This window comes from Hermetia illucens, chromosome 5 (assembly GCF_905115235.1).
Source record: "Hermetia illucens chromosome 5, iHerIll2.2.curated.20191125, whole genome shotgun sequence".
Taxonomy (NCBI): domain Eukaryota; kingdom Metazoa; phylum Arthropoda; class Insecta; order Diptera; family Stratiomyidae; genus Hermetia; species Hermetia illucens.
In genome coordinates this window covers 8,142,173-8,157,360 of record NC_051853.1, presented here as the reverse complement: position 1 = coordinate 8,157,360, position 15,188 = coordinate 8,142,173, and the positions used below count along the sequence as shown (strand labels likewise).

The 15,188-nt window shown below is 44.7% G+C and overlaps 1 long non-coding RNA gene across 1 annotated transcript; it reads left to right on the top strand.

Annotated features, from left to right (window-relative positions):
• Positions 1-4,245: 4,245 nt before the first annotated feature.
• On the top strand, positions 4,246-6,042 carry LOC119658248. The gene is made up of 2 exons (XR_005250205.1): positions 4,246-5,776; positions 5,839-6,042. It is a non-coding gene; the product is annotated as an uncharacterized LOC119658248 (long non-coding RNA).
• The last annotated feature ends 9,146 nt before the right edge of the window (positions 6,043-15,188 follow it).

The window sequence follows — 15,188 nt, the reverse complement described above, 5'->3', positions numbered from 1 at the left end:
AGGTCAGAACGCCAGACAGCTTTGGGAGATATCGAATTGGTGGACCTCGGCGCATAACCGGGATGTCTGGAGTTCCTTATTAAGGCAGGCCTAGACCGAATACTGGTTGTTACGCCGTTGATGATGATGATGAATTTGAATATATATGAGAGAGAGAGAATATAAATGGTAACTTTCTAGGGGCTCGGATTCTATTGTTTTGTATTTTTAAGGTTTTGAGGAAAACAAGGCACCCTTATTAAAATTGCTTTACTGTTTGTTTTTTTGGGTTTTTTTTTAATGTATATGTTTATCAGATCGTCACCGAAGGTAACCAACGACCTTTCCGAAGATTTAATTAGTTAAATAATTCGCAGACATGTGCCGCCATAAGTGTATTCGTGTTTGCCGTTTAATGCTGTTATCCATTCGCAATATGAAACTCGCTATTTCTAGTGAGATTTTATATCTGTGATGACGTGGTTAGGAAATTTATTCTTCAGTAGTTTGATGCAGTCAAAGCCTTGTCTGTCGACAAAAGGCAGTCTTGATTCGACTATTGTCAGAACATTGAAAGCAACAGCAAATCCGCGAAACTCAGTAAAATTCTGTCCAAGGAACATAAGAGTCCATCCTTTCTTAAAAAGTGGGAGGGACCCTGGATGGAATCTTTTGGTGAAACCTTAGAGCTGCTGGTTCAGACCGATTTTCCCGCCAGCAAGGAGAACTTTGAGTCACAGCCTTGCTTTGACGGTTTTCAACCAACTCAGCTGTGCGAGATTATCAAATCGGTAATTACCGAGGATAAGATCGGCTGGGTTATAAATTTCTCCGCATATACATCTCCGAGTCCAGATCGCATAATGCCAATCATGCTAAAGAAGCAGCAGGAAAGGGTTGTACCGAGGCTTGTCGAAATTTACCGGAGCTGTATCTTTTCGGGATGCGTACCACATACCGGCAAGCGCGACATGAGTCCGCGAAAGCCTTTCGGCCAATCAGCTCACCTCGTTCGTACTGCAGGCTCTAGAGCGCGTCCTGGACATCCACTTAAGAACGATTATGAAGACATCACCTTTCTCTAAGTCCCAGGATGCATACCTCAAAGGGAAATCCACAGAAATCGCTCTCTACGAGGTAATTGGCACGGTTGAACAGTCACTGCAGTACAAGCAGTATACACTAGCTGCCTTCTTGGATATAGAGGGAGCTTTCAACAATATTAGTTCCAACGCCATCAAGGAAGGCTTCACTAGTATTGGATTAGAGGGGTATCTTACGTATTGGATAATATCCATGCTAAGAACCAGGATCTGGGATGCGACCACTTTAGCAGACCAGAGCTGTGAACAGAAGCATACGCCAGGGCGGCGCAATCTCACCATTGCTCTGATTAATAGTGATGACGACATTTTGCGAAATGGAACAGCCGAGGTAGTGAAAGCGGTGGCCTATGCCGACGACTGGGTAATATTAGTATCAGGGATGTTTCTCTCCATTACGAGTAACTTTATGGAAGAAGCATTGGGAAAGGTGTGCCTGTGTGCCACAAGATGCAAACCCAACCAAAACGAGACTGATGCTAATCACCACCAAGACAAAGGTACCTGAATTCCACCTACCGCGGCTAAATGAACAAAGATTGATTCTTTCCTCCAATGTAAAATATCTGGGCATAATCTTGGATCCGAAGCTTGATAGGAGATTGAACATACAACTGCGGATTAAGGAGGTCTGTGTAGCCGTTTATGCCTGCCAGAGAACCTTTGGAAAGCAAAGAAGATTGTTCTCTGGATATACACAGCTGTGATGCGTCCTATCCTAACGTACGCTCTATTCTATGGTGGCAGGTTTTGAGTAAAAGTACTGTAGAACGAAGCTTAAGAAACAAAGAATCGCGTGTGTAGCTGCTACCGGGGCTCAGTAGCCTCCCCTTAGACCCCGAGATTAAATACGTTGTAACGAACCTTGCCGTCAGATAACGTGAGTCCGATTGGTGGGCAGCAAAGCCCTACTCTCATTATAACATCCAAGACGAAGTACCTTTAGAAATCTGGGCATTCCCCACGGACTATGCCAGATGCAAGCAGAACTTCACGAAAAAACTTTCCTGTGGACTTTCCAACCAGGGCAAAGTGGAAGACCGGCGGCATGTTGTAGGGTTATGACTCAGTATTCTTTACCGAAAGATCAAAGATGGCCTGTGGAGTGGGCGCGGGGGTTTTCTCGAATACACATTGTGTATCCAAGTCATATGGTCTCCCAGGTTTCGTCAGTGTATTCCAAGCGGAAGTACTGGCGATGTTGGAAGTCTGTCGATAGCTGGAGCGAGATTCGAACCCCAAGCGTAATATAACCATTCTGACCGACAGCCAAGCGGCCATGAAGGCCTTGTACTCAGCGAGGACATCTTCCAGGCTGGTGGGGCAGTGCAGAGGCGCTCTGAACAGTCTGCGCTGAATACAATCGGTGTTTCGTTGGTGGCTGTCAGGGACGGAGTCTACTCGCACTACTTAGCAGCCGCAGACCTTATATGGCGAAGAGTTACGAGCTTTGCCAAGTCAAGGAGAATTTGACCCGCTTATTATATAGCCGGATCATGAGGGCTCCTGTGCCAGACGCGTGCAAACGCATTCAAGATTACGGCGGCCTAAACGGGACACTGACCCATAGGAGTCCATGCCGCCAGGCTCGGGATACCCTACAATTCGCATTGCCGACGCTGGGGAGAAGGAAGGGAAACCCTCATGCACTTTCTCTGCGAGTCAGGCTATGGACACTGGGCAAACCATTCTTTGGGGATCTAAAAGAGATTTCTAGCTGCAGGGTGGGAGGGCTGCTTTTCCCCGGTGAATGCTACGGGCTGGCTTTGAAGATCCGAACTGGCTAGACTCTGCCTCCCTGCACCCAGTCACGGTCTTAGGAGTTTGTGGCGTCAAAACGGCGCACCACAGCGCTAATTGGGTTCGTCGGAGCGGCCACTGATACCTACCTACCTACCCATGGTGAAAAATTCGTATTTGTATCTTTATCCAGTTCTTCACAAAAAAAATTCTAAAAAAAGCCAAAAAACGGCCTTCACACAGGATGACCCCCTTAATGGCTCGGCCTCCGTACAGCCCAGCGAGAGGAGTTCTAGGCCAGTCCAGCGGAGATGGTTTTCGGAGAGGATCTACGCCTCCTAAGCAACCTTGTATTGGACATCAGAATAGTGTTAAACGACTCGGGTATGCTGGATATGTCTCCTCAGAGAGGCACTTTCGAAGCTGCGACCGACTCCGCTTTCTCGACACGCAACAACGGAGGTTGAGATGCCCAGGAACCTCGAGACGTGTTTACAGGTCTTCATTAGATGTGATGGCACATCGGAGACGCCAACCTGATCCCCATCGTAAATTTGGCTCTTTCGTTGCATTGAATTGTCGTGGAAACAGCTGATGGCCTGACAGGAGACTACAGTGACAAATGTCAAGCACGTAGTTTCTCAATACAGAGACTGGAATCTTGTCCACCGGAACGTCGGCAGCTGTAACGTAAAAGCTAAAACACTTATTAAACTATTTTTAATTTTGATTGGATGTTTCGATTATTTATAAATAAATTAGTTAAGTTAATGAAACACGCATTTTTCAATATATTGGGGAAATAGTTTCCCAAAGTCTCATTTCATAAGTAAGTAGGTTGTTAGGAAAGTATTATTTATGAAATTTGAATATCTCAGCGAGCGTGTCATTAGTAACAGCCAGTAAAGGCGTTGAGAAATGTAGGTACGCCGATAGTGCGTTCTCAACTATAACCCAAAGAAACATTTAATCAGGACTAATGACGATTTGAGCCTACTCTCCATCCATTCCATTAGCTCAAGTCGTGTGGTCCGAAGTCAGCCTGGCTCTGTTTTGTTTATAACTAAAGCCGGTTTTGAACCAAGTCAAGCGAGCGTACAGGGCATAGCCGTCAAGTGAAAGCCTCATATGAAGATTACCATCGTCTCCACTGTTGCTCACTTAAGTGCACATATGGGCATGCAACCCATACGAGTGCTAGCGCAACATGCATCCTACATAGTACTCACATGTACAACAACCAATCTGGCCTTTCTTCTTGAGCACAAAAGTGCTGTACATTCTCGAACATATTCCAAACGTTCTCGATTTTGAGCTGATGTACTTCTTTGGATTCAGAACAAATAGACGACACACACTGACTATTGCCTTGCGTTAGTTCTTCAATTTTCTATGCAGATCTAAAGATCAGTGTTTATACGCCTACACTCTGGCAAAGTACTACGCGAGCGGCATCTCAGATTGTCTATCGAAGGATCTTGACTCTCTGACCGGGGGCGGAGAAGATTGTTTCGAATTTTTTTTTTTTTTTTCTGGGAGCTTTGTTGTGATTCTATAGAATCTTTTTGCTGATCGTCGATAGAGTTTTGAAAATTTGAAAGTACTCCACCATCCACATAAGACTACATAACACATGAGAGTCGTGTGCCAGACCCGTTCTAGTCTTGCAGGGGAAACAGCACAGAGCACGGTCTGTCTTGAAGTTAATTCGTTTCGGATTCTGTAATAAAAGCAGCTTTGGTCGAGAGGTTCCGGTGTTTTGGTGTTCTATTTCGGGATCCCTACATATTGTGTTAATGTTGCTTCCCGATCTTGTTATTTTTTCTGGTACTCTTGGTCTGTTTGGGATTACGTACGAGGTGGTGTGGATTGGTTAGGTACCGAGGCTTTAGCCAAGCTATTAGGCAAGAAGCGGTTTCAGTGAGTCAGGAACTATGTGCGTTTGACCTCTTTAATCTTGAATACCTGTCCAAAGACATCAGGATCAACCTCGCTGCCCTTCATATCTTAAAGTGATGTCATATTGTCTTTGCGTGTTAGGAATGTGCATATGTGCCTCAGTAAATCAAGAGCGAAGTGGAACATTGAAGCTAGCACCCGTCTGCAATGATACGTATAATACGTACTAAAATCTGAGCACTTCAAAAGGCGACGAGTTAATAAAATCGAATTGACTAAGTGTCCATGAAGTTATTTCCGTAGGTCGTTAAAGTCGAGCAAGAAATGGAGGAATAGATAAACATAAACAGGGACTCTGAGTCTGTGTTGGGGGATCACAGTGCGATTAAGTGAACTTTTGATATAAATCGTTTGGGAAAGTTCCGCGCCTTCCGCAAGCCCAACATTCTAATGGAAAGCAGAATACATAGTGCTAGAAATAGCCCTCAATGAACACAAGATACTTTGCAGATTCAATGCTAATTGTACTGTTGGAGGAGCTTAACTGGTTGGATTAGCATTGGATGATCTGCGTATGGGTTTTCTTCCGCCCAAGTGTGCCCGAACATCGTCTATGCCTTCCATGCAGATTGTATTCGAGAAAGCGGTTAGGAAGCGACGAGGAGCTAATACGACACCAACAATAATTTAAGACCTAACGACGGCCGCTGAAAATAAAACTAGCAACAACAACAACAACAAAACCAACAACAACGACTAGCCCACGATCGTGAGACTATCACCATGAATCGACGTTCCACGATCAACCCAATCGAGTTTTATAAAAAGACGTCGGCCGATCGCTAGCACGCCTTTAAGATACCCAACACAGTGAACTTCATAGGGGAAGAAGATTTTCTAATTAAATTCAATGTGCATCCCACTTCCGATTTGAAATTAAAAAAAAAACAATCTAAAGAAAAACACACACACACACATAAGAAGAAAGAAGTCAAGCCGAAGGAGGCAAAGCAAGAAATCCGTCTTTGCTGCGAGTGTAATTTCAAATTCAGAAGGTGAAACGCGCATTTCATTTTAAATTAGAGAAATTAAAACGTTTTCGTAACTGAACTTCCAGCTCTTCGGCCGCTTAACGTCCATATTAAATCGCATTTTACACTACTCCTAGTGCCTACGTACTCTAAGTATCTTAGATCCAACAGTTGCAATTCTAGTTTATCGAAAACTTTAAGTTAGTGCGATTTGCGACGACGAAAACGGTGGCGTGCAATTGTCTTAGGAATAAAACTTAAAAAAAAAAAATTAACAAAACCCTAAAAATTAGATAAATCTAAAATAGTGTTTAGTGCTTACACATACATAGATATAATGATGCTGGATAATCATCAGTTACTCGAAAGTACTCCTTTAATACAAAAGATAATCAGAAGGTCCTTAGTCGACCCTAATTTCGGCGGATGTTCGACCCGCAGGGATAACCAGTAATCAATAGACTAGTGCCAAGCCCACAACTATATAAAATCGAAGCAATAGTGTGCCGCGAAGTTCGTGAGACGTAACGTTTGACCTAAAGTAACTTTTTAAGGATTATGGAAATATTTTTGTAAGTTTATATCGTTCTTAGATATAAAGTGAGTTACATTAATACACATAAATGAAGAGGATAATTTCTAGCAGCCGTTGATGATGCAAATCAAAGTAAGTGAAACAAATATTAAATATACTCTAAGCTTTTCCTGGTATACTTCAGCCATTTCCTGTATGAATTAACTATACCCCACCTGTCATGTTGTCGAACCCCCAACGATGAAATTTGATGAGGAAAAGAATGCATACTAGTCAAGGCTAGAAAACCCCCACCCACGCAATTAACCTAACTTTGTTAAAGACTCTATCCCCAGGCCTCCTAGAAAATTCCACGTCCCGAAAGGATTCACCAACCCTCGTCGAACCTGACACTAGTATATCACCGTTTAGTTAGGTAGGATTCGAATAAAGGCCAAATAGTTGCACGTGGGAATCTGCTGGGATCAGTAATTTCAACGCCTCCTTCGGTTTAGGTTGGCGATGTGACAATAATTGATCCAACCTTTCAACGAGGGTCCTCCTTCCTAGACGGCTTTATAATATCGTCCAATCTCTCAGACTGTATTACTGACAGCTCACTCCGACTATCATTCCCTCAGGCTCCCTACGCATTTACAGCAAATTCCCAAGATTTCCCTACGAGTGAAAGAAGCAAATCTGCAGTAACTGCTGTTGCAAAGATAAATAATTCTGCGGAGAGGGCGTCAAACCCAGCAGCTTTACTCCGTTTAAGTGCCTTCATCATCATCATCATCAACGGCGCAACAACCGGTATCCAGTCTAGGCCTGCCTTAATAAGGAACTCCAAACATCCCGGTTTTGCGCCGAGGTCCACCAATTTGATATCCCTAAAAGCTGTCTGGCGTCCTGACCTACGAGATCGCTCCATCTTAGGCAGGGTCTTGCTAAGAACCCAAGTTTCCGAGGAATACATGAGGACTGGCAAGATCATAGTCTTGTACAGTAAGAGCTTTGACCCTATGGTGAGACGTTTCGGGCGGAACAGTCTTTGTAAGCTGAAATAGGCTCTGTTGGCTGACAACAACCGTGCGCGAATTTCATTATCGTAGCTGTTATCGGTTGTGATTTTCGACCCTAGATAGGAGAAATTGTCAACGGTCTCAAAGTTGTATTCTCCTATCCTTATTCTTCCCGTTTGACCAATGCGGTTTGATGTTGTTGGCTGGTTCGTTCTCGGTGCTGACGTTGCCACCATGTACTTTGTCTTGCCTTCCTTACTGTGCAGCCCAAGATCTCGCGCCGCCTACTCGATCTGGATGAAGGCAGTTTGTACGTCTCGGGTGGTTCTTCCCATGATGTCGATATCGTCAGCATAAGCCAATAGTTGGGGGAACTTAAAGAGGCTCGTACCTCTTGCATTTACCTCGGCATCACGGATCACTTTCTCAAGGGCCAGGTTAAAGAGGAGGCATGATAGGGTATCCCCTTGTCGTAGACCGTTGTTGATGTCGAATGGTCTTGAGAGTGATCCTGCTGCTTTTATCTGACCTCGCACATTGGTCAGGGTCAGCCTAGTCAGTCTTATTAATTTCGTCGGGATACCGAATTCTCTCATGGCCGTGTACAGTTTTACCCTGGCTATGCTATCATAGGCGGCTTTAAAGTCGATGAACAGATGGTGTAACTATTGTCCATATTCCAACAGTTTTTCCATCGCTTGCCGCAGAGAGAAAATCTGATCTGTTGCTGATTTGCCTGGAGTGAAGCCTCTTTGGTATGGGCCAATGATGTTCTGGGCGTATGGGGCTATCCGGCCTAGCAAGATAGTGGAGAATATCTTATAGATGGTACTCAGCAACGTGATACCTCTATAATTGCTGCACTGTATGATGCCTCGTTGCCAATCGTCAGGCATTGATTCGCTGTCCCATACCTTGAGCACAAGTTGATGAACCACTTGGTGTAACTGGTCGCCTCCATATTTAACCAATTCCGCAGTAATTCCATCAGCTTCTGGCGACTTATGTTTTCGAACCGATGAATTGCACGGACTGTTTCTCCTAAACTTGATAGTGGCAGTATTTGTCCGTCGTCTTCAGTTGGCAGGACCTCCAACTCGCCGATGGTCTGGTTGTTCAGTAGCTCATCAAAGTACTCAACCCATCGCTCCAATATGCCCATTCTGTCGGAAATCAGATTTCCCTCTTTGTCCCGACAGGATGAGCATCGAGGTGTATAAGGCTTGATCCTGCTGACTTGTTGGTAAAACTTGCGCGCCTGGTGCGGTTGCTCCCTGTACTTTTGTAGTTCACTGACTTGTTTGTTCTCCCAGGCTTCCTTTTTCCGTCTGTGAAGTCGCTTCTCCGCTCGACGGAGTTCGTGATAAGCCTCTGCGCATAACCACAACCAACATGAAACCCCCACTAGGGGGCCAACAGCAAATAACCGGGCCGAGAACACATCCTCCAGGAATTTTCCTGGAGCATATGCTCTCAGAGGGTCACCCTGGTTCCCATGGTACCAGATAACCTCCGGTGAGGCTTCGTTGCAGAGATACTTCAGATGAGTCCCTTGCAGACTCGGATCTGATCGACCTCCTCGAGTACGTGAGGACGGAACTCCCCAACGGGTTAACTGGTCCCCGTCTTCAACCTGACAAACTGGGATGATTTTCAACGCGCTGGGTCCACCCAGACCGCCTGGATAAATCGCGTATTCACCCCAATGAAGATTTAGCCACTTACATTCAACTCTGCCTTTAAAACCACAATTGACAAACATGCTACCGACAAAGAGCCTTGCTACTACAAATACGACTGCCTTTCCCCCTCAACCCTCCTCTTAATCCGCAACAAAAAAAAACAGACTACTGCAACGAAAGAAACGATTATTCCACCTACTGCGTAACAGATGCAACACTGACTACCGTCTTCTTTCCAAGATCATTAAAAACCTATCCAGCTGAATTAAGCTTATAAAGCTATTAGATCCGAACTGAATGTCACCTACAAAAAACTTTTCAAGTCCCCGAATCCTGGCCCCCAAGTTTTCTTAATAATTAATCGACTGGCCGGAAGTTAAAAATCTTCCCTCAACGCCAACTACTCCAGTTCCACTCCCCTGGGAAAAAATATCTGCCTCTATAGACTCCTTCAGCCATTTATTCAGAACCAGATTGCCCGCGAACTCCATCTGGAACTCGGTAGTCGCCACTACTGTCATCGATAAAAGGTTGAGTTTGGAAGGGTGTTACCTATGCCCCTTTTCTCTCAACCGCCCAGCTGACATAGTCAGAATCGGCAAGTTCGCCAAGAAGAAGTTGAACTTGCAAACATTCGGTCTAACAATAAAAAATCAGCGGGTGCTGACGGTATCTCCAACTTCATCCACACCATCAGTGAAAGTCTCGCTATTCTCTTCAGCAGCTGCCTGAATAACGGGCACTTCCCTGTATCCTGGAAATTAGCTGTCCTAATACTTATTCCTAAGAAGGGTTGCTCTGGCGAGTTCAAAGATATGAGACCTATCTATTTTCTACCCAATATTGGAAAAATGTTCGAATGCATCCTACCAATTCAATTTACCAGTATACACCGTCGGCCGGAGGAATTTCCAGCCTTCCTCACTGCGGGAATTACCTACCTTGTCCCTAAAAAGGGCAAGGTAAAAGACCCCGCGGATACAAAACCGATTACTTGCTTACGAACCCTCTACAAATTCATAACCTCCATTATTAGTGGAAGGGTCAATGCGCGCTTCGGGGCCAACAACATTCTGTCCGAGAAGCAGAAAGGGGTCAAGGGATTGCAAAGAGCAACTCATTGTCGACTCGGTAGTTATAGGACAAGCAACTAGAAGCCAAAGAAACCTCTTTAAACTTTAGGCTTTCGACAGGGTCCCACGAGCTTGGCTAATCGATGTCCTACATCTGTACCGCATTATGATTCCAAAGTAATAAAATTTTTGGCGACAGTCATGGAAAGGCAGCATAACACCTTATCAGTGCCTTCATCTGAGCCTATCCATATGCGGAGAGGCATTTTCCGGGGGGATTCTTTGAGTCTCCTTTGGTTTTTGCATGACACTGAACCTTTCATGGATACTGAATGATGCCAGAGGACATGGTTTTGCAGTAAAATATAGCCGAAGTGCAAGCTGGCACATTTGATATGCTTAGATGACCACCTTAGAAGTCTGTTGCGAAAAGCGGACATGATCAGCCATGATAATTGGATGGAATTTGAATTACACAAGTGTCGAATCCAAGCCATCCGCAAAGGTCATCACTAGTCTCATGCTGGACGCACACACCACATCCTAGCTATGACGGAAGCAGACTTCTACAAATACTTAGGAATTCTGCAAGGAACCCATGCTCGAGTTGATGATCTGAAGGATATTCTGCTGTCCGAATTCCTGCGACGTGTAAAGCTGGTACAGAAATCGAATCTGTCAGGGAAGAATAAAATATTCGGTATCCCTTCACTAGCATATGAATTCGGAATATTGCCGTGGAAGAAAACCAATCTGGAAATGGCATCATCCGAACTCTGCCGTGGAGCGGATGAACCTGCCTCGTGACATCGGAGGTAGGGGCATAGTTCACGTGGTGGCACAACATCATCGCCAAGTCGACTCACTACGCGCTGTGTGCTGGGAAGCTCTTTGCTGAGACGGAGGGAGTCATGTGTGCTATTGAGGACAGCGTGATTGCCACACGAGCTTATAAAAAACTTATAATGGAAGAGCGGGTGGAGAACGACCAGCATGGGCTAATTACGGGAACATTTCCGGTTTACCAATATGAGCCGCAAGCACTACTTGATAGTTCTGCTTACAGCATGTGTTGGGACCGGCAAGTTCTAACTGGCTCGGGAAATCGAAGAAATTTGGCATCTCGAGTAGTGTAGTTCCCATAATATTGTCAGTATTGTGCCTGAATCCATCACGGCTTCCCTTGATGTCCTGGGACTCTCACCCAGTCTGGTTGAAACCATGCAGAAGTACACCATTCTGCATACGTGCTCGATGTTGCGGGCAGTTCTCGACGGATTCTCCCATGAATCTACCACCGGCCATCACCACCAGCTCCCCTTTAGCTTTGAAGTAGGTAGGATCATCCGAGCCTAAATGTTTGGCAGTTAGTGTTAGTATTTGGTAAAATCTGGTATTTTCGGAAATTGTAACAACTCAAAAAACTCAGGATTGCACACTTATACACTTTGCACAGTCCCAAAAGTGCGAAGGATAGACCGCGTCTTCCTTCCGTGAGTAAAGAGCTGATAAGTAATTCAGGTTTGTATTGGGCCTAATCGAATAGGGCTTAGGCTTGGTAGTAAACTTTTGATCTAACTCATTTTGCATATAAATCACTATCCAAACGGTCAGTCACTTTCCGCTGACCACACTCGAAGAAGATAAAGGAGAAGATAAAGAAGATAAAGTTGTGCGAAATTGTCAAGCGAAAGAATTTGGCGCAAATTCGCGACAGTTCTATGGGCACAATCCCGGGGGGATGGCCGAAGACCAGTTAAAAGGAGCGAAACACCTTCTAAATAAATCAGAATATGGAATCTGCCGCTTTACGGTCTATTCACACTCCGAATTATCCTTCGCTGACATTTTTACGTCTGATCGTAAACCATTTGAGCTGGAGACTCGTCCGAGGCACAAAGGTAGCATCCACGGTCACTCTTTAAAATCCAGTCTTCTGTATCCCTCAATTCAATTGTATGAATTTCACTCCTCCCTCCTTGGGGGATTTCACCAAAAGGCGTACCAAATCTCGCAGCCGTTGAGCTTCATTTCCAAGAACTTGAACACAGCTCAACAGAACTACAGGACCTACGATCTTGAGCTATTAGCCGCGTACATGGCAGTCAAATACTTCCGATATCCCCCAGAAGGCAGTAGTTCACAGTGTTCACGGACCACAATCCTTTTACCTTCGCTTTTAAGCAGAAGCCCGACAAAACGTCTCACGCCAACTTTGTCACGTATTTCAGAAATCAAAATCCCTGTCACGGTCGATTTTTCAGCAATCACCGAGGCAAACAAAGAAGGATAACGCAGAGCTTCAGAGCCTCAGGGACAACCACAAATCCAAATTTTTGGGAGTTTCTCTTTTTCGACTCAACCTCCGAAATCTCTGCGAGACCTCTGAAAAGAGACCTAGGCCATGTATTCCGACCACTTCTCGCAAGGAAGTATTCCATGCAGTACACGATCTTGCGCACCCATGCATTCGGACAGCGAACCAGCTGGTCGCTGGCAAATATTTTTGGCCCTCTGGGCCAGACAGTGAATCGCGTGCTAGATGTGTAAAGTCACCAAGCACTGAGATTCCTATGGCTTCAAGGATTGCCTCATAATCATCGATAGTTCCAGGCGGCGACCTCAGGCAATACCTCTGGCCGACATTTCCACACAAACGTGCCCTAGACCTTTTGTCAGGAATGGATCCTACGCTTTGGAATTCCTGCCGATGTCATTACTGACTAGGGAATGCAGTTCACGTCTACCCTGTTTTCGGAGTTAGGCAAACTCCTAGGCTTCAAACGCCACCGGACGACTGCCTACCATCCGCAATCGAATGGGATGCTGAAACGCTGGCAGTAATTCACAGACTAGTGCCAAGCACACAACTATATAAAACCGAAGCAATAGTGTACCGCGAAGTTCGTGAGACGTAACGTTTGACCTAAAATAACTTTTTAAGGATTATGGAAATATTTTTGTAAGTTTATATATTAATACACATAAATGAAGAGGATAATTTCTAGCAGCCGTTGATGATGCAAATCAAAGTAAGTGAACCAAATATTAAATATACTATAAGCTTTTCCTGGTATAATTGAGCCATTTCCTGTATGAATTAACTATACCCCACCTCTCAGTTGTCGAACCCGCAACGATGAAATTTGATGAGGAAAGGAATGCATACTAGTGAAGGTCTTAGCTAGAAAACCCCAACCCAAGCAAAGAACCTAACTTTGTTAAAGACTCTATCCCCAGGCCACCTAGAAAATTCCAGGTACCGAAAGGATTCACTCACCCTCGACGGAGATGACACTAGTATATCACCGCTTAGTTAGGTAGGATTCGAATAAAGGCCAAATAGTTGCACGTGGGAATCTGCTGGGAACATAATTTCAACGGTTTAGGTTGGCGATGTGACAATAATTGATCCAACCTTTCAACGAGGGTCCTCCTTCCTAGACGGCTTTATAATATCGTCCAATCTCTCAGACTGTATTACTGACAGCTCACTCCGACTATCATTCCCTCAGTCTCCCAACGCATTTACAGCAAATTCTCCTCTCGCTCGACGTCTGTACAAATGCAGACTCTTCAACCTGACAAACTGGGACGGTTTTCAACGCACTAGGTCCACCCAGACCACCTGGACAAATCGCGTATTTACACCAATGAAAATTTAGCCACTTACATTAGGAAATTCAACTCTGCTTTTAAAACCACTATTGACAACCATGCTCCCGACAAAGAGCCTTGCTACTACAAATACAGCTGCCTTTTCCCCCAACCCTTCCCTTAATCTGCGATAAGACGAGACTACTGCAGCGAAGAAAACGATTATACCACCGACTACATATCAGATGGAACACTGACTACCGTCTCCTCTCCGAGATCATTAAAAACCTGTCCAGCAGAATTAAGCTTATCAAACTATTAGATCTGAACTGAATGCCACCTACAAAAAACGTCTCAGGTTCCCCAAACCTGGCCCCCAAGTTTTCTCAATAATTAATCGACTGGCCGAACACTAGAAAATCTTCTCTCATCGCAACTACTCCCCGATAATAATAGGAAATCTCCAGTTCCACTCCTTTGGGGAAAAAATATCTGCCTGTGTAGACTACTACAGCCATTTATTCAGAGCAAGGTCGCCCGCGAACTCCTTCTGGAACTCGATAGTCGCCACTATTATCAACGATAAAAGGTTGAGTTTGGAAGGGTCTTATCTCTGCTCCCTTTATTTGAACTGCCCAGCTGACATAGTCAGAATCGACCCGTTCGCCCCCTTCTTTACCTCCCAAGAAGAGGTTGAACTTGCAAACATTCGGTCTAACAATAAAAAATTAGCAGGTCCTGATGGTATCTCCAACACCAACATCAACTTCAACAACTGCCTGAATAACGGGCACTTCCCTGTATCCTCGAAATTAGCTCTTCTAATACCTATTCCCAAGAAGGGTTGCTCTGGCGAGCTCAAAGATGAGGCCTATCTCTTTTCTAACCGTCTTGTTTTTATTGCTAGCGAAATCTATAAGACGCTACCCGGTGTCATTCGTGTCTTCATGGGGGCTGCGGCTTCCTGTTGTTCCCCGATGAGAATCCTTTCGTCCAATCTGGGCTTTAAAATCCCCTAGCACTATTTGAATGTCGTTAGAACGTAGTGCATCATAAACTCGTTCCAGGGTATTGTAGAACTCGTCCTTGACCGCGTCGTCTATTCCTTCCGTTCATCCGGCAGTTCATTGGCTGTAGATTAAAAAAATTGTTCATTTATTCCTTTAAAGTCAGTTTTTCTTGGATCGCCACGATGCTGATGTTGTATCCTTCACGAAACTTGGTAGGATCATGCTCAATACTATAGCCTACATTACTGCGTGGTGCTCGGATGAACTTAATTCTAGCCAATTACGAAAAATTATACTAATATGCTATTATCAACTTTATTCGAAAGGATGTCGGTATGCAGGGTATTTCGGAGCCTAGGCTCCACATAGTTGCAGCCTCTTGATTATTTTCAGATTTTTCGGTTTGGTAGTTTCTGTGAATGGATCCGTTAAAGAGATGATCACTTTCGACCCCCGCACTCCCCACGTTTCTAACAAATGTCAAAACTAAGACCGGCTTCAGAAAGTACTAAACGAGACCTTTCATTTGATACCTAAT